Source organism: Nerophis ophidion, linkage group LG24, assembly GCF_033978795.1.
Source record: "Nerophis ophidion isolate RoL-2023_Sa linkage group LG24, RoL_Noph_v1.0, whole genome shotgun sequence".
NCBI classification, from domain to species: Eukaryota; Metazoa; Chordata; class Actinopteri; order Syngnathiformes; family Syngnathidae; genus Nerophis; species Nerophis ophidion.
This window is the reverse complement of record NC_084634.1, coordinates 27,767,807-27,780,354: the sequence shown is the minus strand read 5'-3', so window position 1 is coordinate 27,780,354 and position 12,548 is coordinate 27,767,807. Positions and strand designations below refer to the sequence as shown.

General features: G+C 45.2%; 1 protein-coding gene across 2 annotated transcripts in view; it reads right to left on the bottom strand.

Annotated features, from left to right (window-relative positions):
• Window positions 1-12,548, bottom strand: part of ryr3 (ryanodine receptor 3) — a 380,753-nt gene that overhangs the window by 150,099 nt on the left and 218,106 nt on the right. The window lies entirely within an intron of this gene.

Below are 12,548 nucleotides of genomic sequence, written 5' to 3'. Positions count from 1 at the left end.
AGTGTATTTGTAAATATGATGTATAGGTTTTGTGATAAATGTGAATTGATTGATTGATTGATACTTTTATTAGTAGATTGCACAGTACAGTACATATTCCGTACAATTGACCACTAAATGGTAACACCCGAATAAGTTTTTCAACTTGTTTAAGTCGGGGTCCACGTTTATCAATTCATGGTACAAATATATACTATCAGCATAATACAGTCATCACACAAGTTAATCATCATAGTATGTACATTGAATTATTTACATTATTTACAATCCGGGGGGTGGGATGAGGACCTTTGGTTGATATCAGAACTTCAGTCATCAACAATTGCATCAACAAAGAAATGTTGACATTGAAACAGTGTAGGTCTTACAGTAGGATATGTACAGCCAGCAGAGAACATAGTGAGTTCAGATAGCATAAGAACAAGTATATACATTAGAAGTACATTTGAGTTGTTTATAATCCGGGGAGATGGGATGTGAATGGAGGAGGCTATTAGTAAAGTTTTGAAGTTGCCTGGAGGTGTTGTTTTAGAGCGGTTTTGAAGGAATATAGACATGCACTTACTTTTATACATGTTGGGAGTGCATTCCACATTGATGTGGCATAGAAAGAGAATGAGTTAAGACCTTTGTTAGATCAAAATCTGGGTTTAACGTGGTTTGTGGAGCTCCCCCTGGTGTTGTGGTTATGGCGGTCATTTACGTTAAGGAAGTAGTTTGACATGTACTTCGGTATCAAGGAGGTGTAGCGGATTTTATAGACTAGGCTCAGTGCAAGTTGTTTTACTCTGTCCTCCACCCTGAGCCAGCCCACTTTGGAGAAGTGGGTTGGATTGAGGTGTGATCCGGGGTGGAGGTCTAAAAGTAACCGGATTAGCTTATTCTGGGATGTTTGGAGTCTAGATTTGAGGGTTTTGGAGGTGCTGGGGTACCAGGAGGTGCAAGCGTAATCGAAGAAGGGTTGAATGAGAGTTCCCGCTAGAATCCTCAAGGTGCTTTTGTTGACCAGAGAGGAGATTCTGTAGAGGAATCTCGTTCTTTGGTTGACCTTTTTGATCACCTTGGTTGCCATTTTATCACAGGAAAGATTGGCCTCTAGAATGGAACCTAGGTAGGTGATCTCATCCTTCCTGGGGATAACAATGTCACCCACTTTTATAGTGAAGTCACTGACCTTCTTAAGTTTGATATGGGACCCAAATAGGATGGATTCCGTTTTACCTAAGTGTATGGATAGCTTGTTGTCAGCGAGCCAGGTGCAAATATTGAGGAGTTCAGCACTGAGGATTTGTTCCACCTGTGACTTGTCCTTGCCGAGTCATCCGCAAACAGGAACAATTCACAGTGGCATGCTGATGGCATGTCATTCACGTATATTAGGAACAGTAAAGGTCCTAGTATACTCCCCTGAGGGACTCCACAGCTTACTGAGAGGGGAGGGGACATGGTGCCATTCACCTCTACCACCTGTTTCCTCCCCTCCAAGTAAGATTGCATCCAGCTTGATGAGGTTTCGTCGAATCCGATTGCTCGGAGCTTATCCAACAGTGCATGGTTAACGGTGTCAAAGGCCTTCTGAATGTCCAGCATGACCATGCCGCAGTATTTGCCAACGTCCACCTCATGTTTGATGTGGTCGGTCAGATAGAGAAGGCATGTGTCAGTGGAGTGGTTAGTTCTGAAGCCGGATTGGAATTTGTACATTAGTTTATTAGTAGCAAGGTATCTATCAACCTGTTCATAAACTATTTTCTCCATTACTTTCGAAATGGAACTGAGAATAGAAACAGGTCGGTAGTTACCAGGTTCTAATTTGCTTCCTTTTTTATAAAGGGGGGTTACTCTTGCTATCTTGAAATCCTTGGGTACTTGGCCTTGTTTGATTGAGAGGTTTATTATATGAGTGATTATTGGGGCAATGGTGGTGGCAGAGTCCATGAGGAATCTGGAGGGGATATTGTCAAGGCCGGTGGCCTTGTTTGGGTGGAGCGCGCTCAATTTATTAAGCACCTCGTTAGCTGAGACCATTTCTAATTTGAAATTGTTGTTGACTACTCCTAGCTTTCTGTAGAAGGCTTTAATGTGTTCTACACCAAAGCGACCAGAATGTTGGGATAGCTTGTTTACGAGAGTTGTGGCTATGTTGGTGAAAAAGATGTTAAGTCTGCTTGCTACCTCTATTTTGTCTGTAATGAGGGCGTCACCCTCCTTGATGTTGATGTTGGTTAGTCTGGTTTTAAGTTTCTGGCTGCATCCAGGAAGCTGGTTGTTGAGAATTTTCCAGAGCTCAAGTGGCTTATTTGTGTTCTCCTCTATTTTGTCATTGATATAATTTTTTTTTTAAGGATTTAGTCAGGTTGTTTGTTTTATTTCTTAATTTATTGCATTGCTTTTTGAGCGTTGAAAGGAGTGATTTGAGGTTATTATTATTGGGTTGTTCATTTACTTCGGTTTTACACTTTTGGTATTCGGAATATTTTCTGTCCCTGTCTTTTATGGCAGCTAATAGGTCTGGATTGATCCACGGTTCAGAGCGGGCTTTGATCCTGACTGTTCTCATGGGAGCCATATCATTTAGTATAGCTAGGAACGCTGTTTTGAAGCGATCCCAAGCATCCTCAACCAGGTTGCTCGTGAGCACAGGGGACCAGTCCCACTCATCTAATTTGAGGTTGAAATTATCACTGTTGTATTTTTTAAGGGATCTGGATTGAGCTGTTATGTGGCCATTGGCTTTAGGTTTAGTTATTTTGCGCGTGCAGAAGGTTATATAGTGGTCGCTAAGACCACAGATCATGACCCCACTATTTTTAATATTATGCCGGTCCGATGTGAGGATGAGATCTATGGTTGACTGGGTGGAAACACACACCCGTGTGGGGAGTGTTATTAGCTGGGAAAGAGCATGCAGATTACAGAATTTGCTGTAAGATTTGAAGACAGGCGCATCTCTGCGTTGAATATCTGTGTTCAGATCTCCAGTTATAATAATCTCCATGTTTTCTACACCAGCTAAGCACTCCTCCAGGGCACCATAGAAATCACTCTGATTAGGGGTACTGTATACAGTCCCTATTAGTACCGACTTAGCGTTAGTGAATTTGATTTCTGCCCACACAGATTCAAGGGTATTGTGGTTGAGATCAGAGCGAGTTATGTATTTAATATCCTGGTGAATATACATACAAACACCACCACCATGTTTATTCCTGTCCTTTCTGATGACCGAGAAGTTTTCTATCTCTATCTCTGAATCTGAAACACTATCATCTAATTTAGTTTTGGAGAAGCACAGGATTTTTACCTTATTGTTGTGGAACATTTCTCTGATTTGGTCGAGTTTATTTCCAGAGAGGCTGTTCACATTAAGATGGATGATGTGTAGCCCACCGGAACCAAAGACAACATCTGAGTCCGTTGGAGAGAAGTACTGTCCAGAAGATGGAGGGGTGTTGGTTGTTATTGAGGTTTCTGTGGCAAGACTTGGGGGAGGAAGAGAGGGAGAGTGGCCTATTGTTCGTCGTCCAGGTGATGGGGGAGCGGCGTGGTTGAAGAGGGGGAGGGGGGCCCAGGTAGGAGTGGTGGGGGTAGATGTGGTTTTCGCGGGTTTTGGTGAGGTTGAGAACAAAGACCATGGATCCACGAAGAGACCCCCGAAACCTGTGTAGGCCGTGGGGGGTCCAGGTGACACGGTGATGACCCTCAAGGTTTCGGGAGAAGTTAGGAGGACCTCCGCGCTGCCGATTTTAATGGTGGCCAGGGAGTCGTCAGAAGCCGTTACGCCGTCCGCCGCTGAGCCGCTGTCCTCACCGGTGTCTGAGCAGTCTTCCTCCATCTCTGGGCCGCCAACCGCACCGATGTTTGGGGTGAAGTCCTCCGTCGTGCCGCCGACCGCTGGATCGCAGGTGAGCTCGTGTGATGGTGAACAAGTAGGAGCTGGCGTAGGTGGAGAGCTAATGTTTTTAGCATAGCTCCGACGAGGTCCCGCAGCTACGCTAGCTTCCTCGGCGTCGTTAGCAACAACATTGCTAGGCTTCGCCAGGTGAGACAACATTAACCGGGTGGTTATTGGTCCAGGGTTTAGTTCAGTGTCTCCTGAGAGTAGAAGTAATAGTAAAATTGTAGCTTTTCGGTCTATCCTTCCAGTCAGGGGCTTGTTTCTTCTGTTCCGATCCGCTGTGAGGTGAGAGTGGATCACATTACCTCCGAAGCCCAGGTGCTTCGTCGATGAATTACCGAGAAGGTAAAATTCGCAGTGATTGTCCATTTCGCGTTCACGACTCTCATCTTCAAGAGGATATTGTATCCGTGGTGGTTTCAAATATAAATCCGTGATCCACAGTAGAAAAAAGAGAAAGTGTGGTATTATCCTAGTGGTTGATTGTATTCCCGAGCGGGAGCGAAAAAAAATGCGACTGCTCATCTCGGCGTCCAGGTAACATCTGTTATATGTTTCATATAACATTTTTGTTCATTTAAACTGACTCGTTGCTGAGACATGCGTGAGGAAACTGGTTTGCTGCTGAGTCCTGTGTTAACGCTGCCGCACTGTTTCCTGTATATTTCATACAGGTAAAAATAAATACGCCACCTGTTTCGGCTAAAGGCAACCACAGAGTCCTCTTGTCTTCGAAGCAACTACACAACGCAGACTCGAACCGGCTACATTGGTGCCATGACCCGGATGACATCGTGGATCAACACCAGTTTGATCACCGGAGGATATTGAACGTCAGTCAGAACAACAACAACAACAAATTAAGGTTTCTTAAAGAGGGTTTCATTGAAGTGACTTTGTCCCAGTAAAAAGGGAGATTTGGTATTATTTATCTTTATTTACAAAGAATGGAAAGTTAAAAAGGAATTTTTTTTTGTGAAAAAAAAAAGGAAAGAAGTGTCAAGTGAAAGATAAGAAAAAAAAAAAAGCACTTTCCATTTGTTAATGTAATTCAATGGTTATATATATATTTGTTTTACTTTTGTTGACATTAACCAAACTATTTTGATAAGAAAAGATGGAATCCAATTTTGTCAATGGGACATCTGTCCGAACTGTTGATTCTGGTTTTTGGAGGGGGGCACAGCTGTTTAATACTCCAATTCCTGGTTTTGGGAGGGGGGCACATATGTTTAATTCTCACATTGCTGGTTTTGGGAGGGGGGGCGCGGCTGTCTGAATCTTCAGTCCCAAGTGCAGGTGTTGTGGGATCACCAGCTCTCAGCTCCACCCATTCAGTTAATGCCCCAGGCAATGTAGCTTCCCCAGCTTTTACTCCCACCTGTCTACCTGTTCACACGCCCATTACCCATGGACCGACTTTTTCTCTTTCAACCATCCCAGACAGGAGTGACCCAGCTTTGAGTGACCTCATCACACACATCGCCCAGCAAGTAGGACAATCTATATCAGCTCAGTTAAAGGGAGAGAGTCAGACGATTGAGGGGACTCAAGCACGAGTTCAGAGCTCAGGTGCAGGCCAGTCGCTCGTTGACTCCACGCCTAACCTGACTGGTGTGAAATTAGTCATGCAGTCCGATGTGAGATAGCCTCCTGTGTACAGAGGGGATGGGTCCGACAAGCTCTCGGTACATGAATGGGAAGAACTCATGGACACATACTTGAGAAAAAGGAACATACGTGTAGAAGAGCAACATCAGGAGATGTTGTCTAGATTAATGGGAAAAGCTAGAGACATTGTAAAGATAACACTCCGTAGCAATCCATCACTGATGCCTCATGAGAACCCAAAAGTTATTACTGACTTACTGAAACAGCATTTTAGTGGTGTGTCATGTTCCAGTATGCCTCTTGCAGACTTTTATAGCACTGTGCCTCTAGCAGGAGAGAACCCAGTCGAATACTGGATCCGCCTTAACAAAGCTGTTGATGCAGCAGAGGAGGGCTTGAGCAGGCAGGGGCGACATATTGATGATCCCCGTCGAGAGGATCATCAATATGAGGATATTTGACAAATGATGTTTGTCAAATATTGTCCAGATCCCTCCCTTGCTGCAGTACTGCGGTTCAAAGCGCCAGATAAATGGACTGCTGGTGAAATACAGGAGCACGTTGACCGCTATCACATTGACATGAGAGAACAGCTGAACGCCAGAGCAAACTGTCTTGCACCAGTAAAACATGTGGCCGCTCATATCCAAACACCTGTGTCTGAGGAAGTGTCTACACATAGCTACCCAGAGTTGCCTCCTGTCCAGACCGAAGTGAGTGCCAACTTTACTCCTCAGGTTGATGATAATTGTCTAAAGACTCTGATTGGCCTTCTTGACCACACACTCGCCCAGAACAGCCAGGCGCTGGCTCTGAAAAATCAGCCAATGTACAGACAGCGCCCGTTTGACCAGTCACAGAGAAAACCCTGCAAGGTGTGCAAGTCTGTGGAACACACCACTCTAGTGCACTGCAGGCGGGACCACTTGTGTTGGTCTTGCTTTAACCCTGGCCATTTCAAGAGAGAATGTCCAAACTACATTCCCGTGCGGGAGGGTCACATTAGACATCCACCTCAGGAGCAGCAAGTTTTAAACTAACTGACCCACATTGGGAGGGGGGACGTGTGGGTGAGGACAATCAATCCCTCAAAAGTGACAGTAAATTAGAACAGTGCTATTTGGAAGTGTGCAGTGCAGCACCGGCTGGTGTGAAGATAATAGCACAGAACACGCATAGAGTTGAGCCATATGATGAACTATTTTATACTTCAGTCAATGTGAATAATATGTTCCAGATGCAAGGAATGCTTGATTCAGGTTCTATGGCCTGTACTTTCAGTGAAGAAGCAGAAGGAAAGATGCTGAGTGAAAAAATCTGGTTAGGACCAAGACCGATGACACAGGCAGTGGTTTTAATTGGGTGTGGAGGAAAACTCACTAAACCGAAGTGTATGTATGAGGTCGAACTGAAGGTGTATGGGATTAGCTGTATCGTTCCAGTTCTGGTGGTGCCAGGCCAGCGAGATGATCTCATCATCGGTACAAATGTGATCAAGTTTCTCATGCACCAGTTGAAGGCAAGTGATGATTACTGGCGTCTTATCTCTGTTTGCAGTCCCTTGTCATCCCCAGAGGGTGAACAATTCTTGGACCTCATGGCGAATACATCTCGTTGGAGGGGTGAGGAGTTACCAGAAAAGATAGGCACAGTCAAGCTCAAGCAGTCAGTAACTCTTTTAGCGATGCAAGAACACCTCGTCTGGGGCAATTTGCCTAACGATACGGCTACGTCACCAGGAAGCACTGTGCTGGTTGATCCGACCTCATCCAGGTCCATGCCACGTAACATCATGATTGGCCGTGTTGTGACACCTCTGTGGGGTGATAGGTGGGTCCCCATGAAGGTCACCAACTTGTCTGATAGACCAGTTGCACTGAAGAGAAACTGTAAGCTTGCAGATGTGTCCCCTTGCTTAGCTGTGGAAGATTTTGAACTCCTCCAAGGCTCTTGTCAAATTGACAAAACTTTACTAGGCAAGCACCACACTCCAATCAGTCCTTCAGATCTCAAACAGAGACTACAAGATGTTGGTCTTGGCAAACTTGACATAGAGCACTGTCAGACTAGCTACTCAGGAAAGGAAAAGTTAGTGCGGCTGCTCGAATGGACTGTGGTGAAGCGAAGGGCTTTGTCCACCGCATTCGACTTACCGATGATCGGCCATTCCGCCTTCCTTACCGGAGAGTACCCCCCGCCTACTACCACAAGTTACATCAAGTCTTGACAGAGATGGAGGAGCAAGGGATAATTCGGAAGTCTGTGAGTGACTATGCCTCACCGTTAGTGATGGTATGGAAAAAGGATGGAAACTTGAGGATTTGCACCGATTTCCGCTGGCTGAATGTGAGAACACTCAAGGACGCCCATCCCCTTCCACACCAGTCAGATTGCTTGGCTTCCTTGGGAGGGAATACCTACTTCAGTACCATGGACTTAACGTCCGGCTTCTACAACATCCCCATGGCTGAAGAGGACAAAAAATACACAGCCTTTACCACACCGCTAGGCCTGCATGAGTATAACAGGATGCCGCAAGGACTGTGCAATAGTCCGGCCTCTTTCATGCGCATGATGTTGTGTATATTTGGGGATCTGAATTTCAGTAGCCTGTTATGTTATCTAGATGACTTCCTCGTATTTGCAGCGACTGAAGAGGAGGCCCTACAGAGACTGGAGGTGGTATTCCAGCGCCTGCGACAGCACAACCTGAAGTTAAGTCCCAAAAAATGTCACCTGTTGCGATCGTCCGTCAAGTTTCTGGGTCACATCGTAGATGGAAGCGCAGTGGCCGTGGACCCTGCGAAGGTGGAGGTCATATCCAATATGTCAAGGTCTGATCTCATGGAGGATGACGGCTGTACACCTTCAGTGCGAAGGATCAAATCCTTTTTGGGCATGGTGTTCTTCTACCAGCATTTCATCCCCAACTGCTCTTCCATTGCCAAACCACTTTTTTCTCTGACTGCTGGTCAAAAGAGAAGAGGAAGGAAAAAAATAAATGGTAAGGCAGGAACATTCAGGAAACTCCAACCTGATGACTGGACTCCAGAGTGTGACGTCGCCTTTGTCAGTCTTAAAGAGAGTTTGCTGGACTGTGTGGTCCTCGCACATCCCGACTTCTCACGTCCCCTGATTCTGTCGACGGATGCTTCCTTGCACGGGCTCGGTGCAGTATTGTCACAAGTACCGGCTGGTGAAAGTAAAGCACGGCCCATAGCATTTGCAAGTAAGACCCTAAGCAGTTCTCAAAAAAATTATCCAGCTCATCGACTCGAGTTTTTGGCGCTGAAGTGGAGTGTGTGTGACAAATTCAGCCATTGACTGAAGGGTAATTCCTTCACAGTATGGACCGACAACAATCCACTCACATACATAATGACCAAACCCAAACTCGATGCCTGCGAACAACGATGGGTTGCAAAGCTTGCTCCTTACACATTTAGTCTGAAGCACATCACAGGAACCAAGAACAAAGTGGCTGACGCTCTCAGCAGGGACCCGTTTGCTAAGACCATTGGGAATAGACTTGTCTCAGAGTCCTACAGCAATCTGCTTGCCGAATCTGATGGATTTGAAGAACATGGAGTGCAGGATATCTTCCGTTTAAAAGTCCAGTGTCACCAGACGAAGAGGACGAAACGAGGTGCGACTCAATCCCGTTGTCCCCCATCTCTGGATGGCGACATTGTGAAGGCTGTTCTTGATTCTCACGACCACTGGGGTACAGCTGCAGAGCCCAGAGCGACAGAAATGGTTCAGTCCATTCATAACCTTGTTTCACCGGGACACGACCTGCTACCTGTCTTTTCCGTGGAAGAGCTCCAGAAAAGTCAAGAGCTTGACCCAAGCATCTCTAGACTCATGCCATTTATCAATCGGCAGAGGAGGCCCTCAAGGCGAGAGAAGGACGGTCTGGACACGAGTGCCCTAGTCCTTATCAGACAGTGGGAGAGGCTTAAAGTTATTGATGGGGTGCTCTACAGAGTCACCAGAGATTCCATGAGCAAACAGAAGAGGCATCAGTTTGTGTTGCCCAAGAGCCTAAAAGAAAAGGCCTTGCGCGGTGTGCATGACTTGGCCGGACATCAAGGGCAGGCAAGAACGATTCACCTGGCAAGACAACGCTTCTTTTGGCCTAGAATGGAGCATCAAATTAAGGACTACGTCAAGTGTTGTCAGCGGTGCATCCTGGCCAAGACACCAGATCCTTCCGCCAGAGCTCCACTTGAGAGTATCAGGACCTCGGCTCCAATGGAACTTGTGTGCTTGGATTTCTGGAGCGCAGAGGATAGCAAGCAGCGTTCAGTGGACGTTCTTGTCCTGACGGATCACTTCACTAAGTTGGCCAATGCTTTTCCCTGTGCAAACCAACAGGCAAAGCAGGTTGCCAAAAAGTTATGGGATAACGTCTTCTGTGTATACGGGTTTCCAAGGCGCATCCACACAGATCAAGGAGCCAACTTTGAGAGTGAGTTCATTGCGGAACTACTTAAACTATCAGGAGTCTCCAAGTCGCACACTACAGCCTACCACCCCATGGGGAACGGAGGGACCGAGAGATTTAACAGGACTCTTGGGAATATGTTGCGTTCGTTGCCACTGAAAGAGAAAGCTAAGTGGCCCCAGCAAATCCAAACCCTGACATTTGCATATAATGCAACGGTGCATGAAACAAATGGATACGCACCATTTCATCTCATGTTTGGGCGGGTTCCGAGGCTCCCCGTTGATGTGATGTTCAAACAGGTCCTACATGACTCGGTGGTCGTTGACTATAACAACTATGTAACATCTCTTATGTCTTACCTCCATGAAGCAGCCAGTATCGCTCAAAGGCATGCTATCAAAGAACAAGACAAGCAAGCCAGAGGTTACAATCGGAAGGTCAAGGGGACTTACCTGAATGTGGGAGACCGAGTACTCCTCGCCAACAAAGGCGAAAAGAGAAAGAAGAAACTTGCAGACAAGTGGGAACCAACAGTCTACACTGTCATGGACAGCAACCCGCAGACTCATGTCTACAAGTTGGAAGATGACAAAGGAAAAACAAAGGTGGTACATCGTAACCTTATCCTGGACATCAGCTTCCTGCCCATGGAGTCTGCTGATGGAGACACTTCATTAACTGAGGACAGTCCTGATGATTCAGAGGACGAGTGTCAAATGGAGGATCTCATCAACTCTTTGGAGGGGGAGAGTTCGGAGGATAGGACGAGTGCATGGGTATTGAGCGGGGCTGAAGAATCCGCCAGTCATCAACCCAGTGACGAAGTGTCTAATGATGCTGCCCAGTCTGATATGGAGCAAGACTCTTCTGATACAGAGATAGAACAGTCAGTGACACCAAATTCAGTTTCAGTGATTGATGCCAGCAGTATCCGATCGTTTCAACTAGTCACATTGCGAGCAGTTGACACAGCAGACACAGTGTCAGGGGTTGCCACAGGCCATGTCCCAACTGTTATCCTTGACACAATGTTACCAGTTGGGGGACGGGTTCGAGTAAGCCGGTCATCCACACATAAAGGCAGTGTGTTTAGAACACGTGCTGGCAGGGTTGTTAAGAAGGTCAGCCGCCTAGTAGAGACAATGGCTAAGGTGCCGATTATCATGGGGGGTTCTTAAACTCATCTGGTTGGTAATCAGAGTGCCTTCTTGCCCTATTCTGTTCTGAAGGGTTGTACTATGTTTTTCTTTTTCTGGGATATTGTGTCTATTGTGTTGTTGTTTGTATTTTGTTTTGCACTTTGCCGCTGTAAGATGGTACTTAATGTGTATCCTTGCAAGTGTGATTTAAGAGTAAAGTGGGCCGGGTAGTTTGGTGTACACGGCACCAGACGATTCTGGGAGGGACTAGGGCTTGCGCAACCCTTTGATTTCTCTAAACCTGTATGTCAGGTAGCTCTCAAGTTGAATATGAAGATTAGATCTCAATGTAAACCCGTGCGTATGGCCCAGTGTTACTGGTAATGTCCAGTCAGCTGCTCAGGATTTTGGTGTAATTCAGGAGGGGTGAATGTAGCAGGTATATAATTTATATTGTATGCATTCCACCAAAAATCCCTCACGTTTTATTTGATTTCTCTATAATATCCATTGTCACTTTTATTTTGTCAGTTTTTTTAGGAAATAGTTCGTTTTGGGAGAATTTGTCATTTTATTTTGAAATCCTACCTTCTTCCGGAAGTGACGTTGAGTCCTCACTCGTTGCTGAGACATGCGTGAGGAAGTAAGTGTTTCTCTCTGCTCTAGTGTTTTTAAAGTGTTTGGCTGTGAAACGAGATTATAATGTGCTCTTTTGTTGCTGATATGGTTATGTACACTTGATCTACTCATAGTTTGAGTGTTTTAGCAAACTTTTTGCTGGTGTACTGCTCGGTGGCGTTTCTCGCTCACACACACACAGTGGCTGCGGCATTTCATTGAAGTTTTCCCTCCATTTTAGACTGGTTTGCTGCTGAGTCCTGTGTTAACGCTGCCGCACTGTTTCCTGTATATTTCATACAGGTATGTTTCTGTTGCTCCCAAAACTTTATTCTATTTTTCTGTACTGTTATATTTATTATTTATTTTCCTATTGTATAAATCATTTCACGGTGGTGTATTCATTTTCAGTGTATTTGTAAATATGATGTATAGGTTTTGTGATAAATGTGAATGTTTCATATAACATTTTTGTTCATTTAAACTGACTCGTTGCTGAGACATGCGTGAGGAAACTGGTTTGCTGCTGAGTCCTGTGTTAACGCTGCCGCACTGTTTCCTGTATATTTCATACAGGTAAAAATAAATACGCCACCTGTTTCGGCTAAAGGCAACCACAGAGTCCTCTTGTCTTCGAAGCAACTACACAACGCAGACTCGAACCGGCTACATATATATATATATATGTATATACACACACACACAAATATATATATATATAAATATATATATATATATATATATATATATATATATATATATATATATATATATATACATACACACACACACACACACACACACACAGTATATATACATATTATTATATATA